Here is a 3,140-nt window from a genome sequence, read left to right on the forward strand (position 1 = left end):
GAACTTCTTGAGTTAATAACAAAAGTTAATTAATTAATCAACCCATCAAAGCACCCTCCACACCGAGAAGTAGTAAGCCACGATTGTGTGGACGTTTACCATTCTACATTTGTGGAAATACTTTTGGAGTTAACTTAAAAATCAATTAATTAACCCGTCAACACCCTATACACTGAGAAGTAGTAAGCCACGATAGTGCAGATGTTTACCATATCAACATTCGTGTAGAGAGGTTTTTCCTATTAGTTCTACTTCTCGTCAACTTAATAGCACACCACTCGTTAGAGTGGACACATGCCATCTAGACAAGTAAAACTAAAATGCTGACCTTCTTTGGTCCTACAAATAATAGCAGTGACTCCCACGGGGAGGATACCATTACTTACATCTAAGTGTATACCATTACTCAACTTCTTAGTCCATTATTTGTAATGAATCCCTTCAGATGGAGAAGTGAATCCATACATTAATAACTTCATATAGTTGTCCTTTAGAAGTTTGTTCTGGTTATCCGTAATTAGACTCATCCGAAATGGAGGAAGGCACTAAAAATGACGCGCAAGTATAATTACATCACCAACAAACCAGTAATGGAGACTGTGGGATTTATACGAAACTAAATTCCCACTCCCACTTAGTTATTTAGAACTGAGGATCTTTCTGTTTACTGGTCAAGTCTATGTCCATGTTATCTATTATTCATGTGGGCTTAGTTTTTAACAAACATCCACAAATAAAAACATGCATGTAGAATAAGCAAATATGAATAATAAAATGGAAAATAAATTCCCAACTGTTATGGCCCATATTTATTGCTCCATCCTGTTCCCCGAACTTTTTTAGTTGCCTTAACTGGAAACCTCACGCAATCACTTCATAGACCCCTGAACAGCAAACAAAAATCATCTCATTTTAGAGAAATTTTTTTTATCTCTCTGCCATGAAGGGCGCGACCCGCGCTCCAGTTGTGCCTGTATAAGGCGCATGGCAAGACCCGCGCTCCATTTTTGCCTATACAAGGCGCGTGTCACGCTCAAGCTTATATCGACTTCCGGCGCTTGAGCGCGACCTGCTCCACCAGCTCCAACATAAAAAACTCAGATCCGGATTTCGACGAATCCAAATCTTGATCTTTTTGATCTTTTGATCTTTACAATAGAATTACATCAATGATAAAAAACAATAACACGATACATACCATGATTTAAATTACATCCATTGATAATAAAAAACTGTAAAACTAATCAATTTTTCATAAAAACAAAAATCGATCCATTTCTTTCCAGAAATCATTCTGACCATAACAGTTGGTCTAGATGCATGCAAAACCATGTTATAACAGTTCTACATCTACCAACAAATCTACATGCTCCGATACCAATTGTAGGAACCGTTATTTCAGAATGAATTTCTAAAAACCGCGAATACCCACGCGCAGCGAAATTAATGGGGTTCACGGTTTTGGATAGGAAAACATACCTGTAAATCTAGTTGAGATTAACTTTGATAATCCAATAGCTATGAATCCAAATCAACAATCAACCCCTTGATCTTTTGTTGTATTCCTTTTAATAGATTGGAAGTTGTGTGGGCAACGATCTACCAACCCCCTTCTTTCTCACAAAACTAGAACCAATTTTGGATCTATCTTTCCTTGCCTCTCTTTTCAATCTAGATGAATAGTGATTTCAGCTAGGAGAGAAGAGATTCTATTTATAGGCTACAACAAGGACCATAAGGAGAAATTAGGGTTGGGCCTCCTGACGAGCTTGGGCTTCCCATGTTTGCCCAGAACACAAGGCCCAAGTCTGTCAACAAATGGCTTATTCCACTAAAGGCTATTGTTACACTACCGCCCTAATCCCAAATTACGTGTCAGCATTTATGGGCTCCATATTATATGCTTGTGGATCTCCCTGTGTTTAAGATATCGAATGTCCGTTGATTAAGTAAAGTTACTGGCAACTACATTAATCAACTTCTTATGTCTTTGAGTAGTACCACTTAACCTCATTGTCATGTTAGAATAAATCCACCTGCAGGGTTTACATGACAATCTTTTTGAGCTCCTTAAGGGGACATCATCAACCCCACTTCCTATGGGTCACGGATTTCTTCTATAATCAACAGCACACCTTACATACAATGTCATTACCCAATCCATCGAGTTTGTTGATTCACAAATGAATCTCACTCATTGATGATTTAAAGCAATGTATAATACACGTAAGTGCCCGTTATTATATCCGGATTAAGAGGACAAACATCCATAATAATAGAGGCGTTTGTTCTCTTATATAGTCAGTATACAGAGAAACAACCTCCCTTGGTCCTGTTCAATACACACAAAGTGTACTAGTGTAATCCTATAGTCAAAATAGACTAATACCAGATTATACTACAAACATACCAATGGTTTGTCCAAATCCATCTAGGTTGTGAATGATTACTTATACTTTATAAGGTACTGATGATATGATATTCTGTGTGTTCACACCATATTATCTACAACATAAAGTATTAGACACATGCCTATAACTACTAACATATATAATATGCATAACATTTACCCATATGATTCTCATTCAAAATATAAAGAATTAGAGTTAATACAAAAGTAATGCTTTTAGTATATAACCTTATCAGTAACTTGTAAAATGCAAATACCCGCTTCGTTACTGGTCCAATACGGACAAACGAACTATCTAAACGATCAGCATGAAAAATCCTATCCAACGGTATATCACATGCTTTGATCCAAGGTTGTATGATACACAAGATGATAGATGAACGCCTCAAAGCATGAAGTTGACATAAGCCTCACTACTAAAAGAAGGGCTTTTTGTGTCACTTTTTAAGTGACACAAGAAGTCACTTGTGTCACTTTTGAAACTAATTTTGAAGTGACCTATAAGCCCCCGACACATAAAGTTCTATCAAAAGTGACATAAAAGCCTTACAAAATGTGTCACTTTTTGTTAATAAAAGTGACACTTAAGAGTAGCCTCTTGTGTCACTTTTAAGAAAGAGTGCCACAGTGCTTGTAAAAAGTGACACTAGTTGTATCCGTTTAGGACTAGAGTGGGACACAATTTCGTTAAAAGTGACACATTAAGTATACTAGTTGTGTCACTTTTGGA

The sequence above is a fragment of the Coptis chinensis genome, chromosome 3 (assembly GCF_015680905.1).
Source record: "Coptis chinensis isolate HL-2020 chromosome 3, ASM1568090v1, whole genome shotgun sequence".
NCBI lineage: Eukaryota > Viridiplantae > Streptophyta > Magnoliopsida > Ranunculales > Ranunculaceae > Coptis > Coptis chinensis.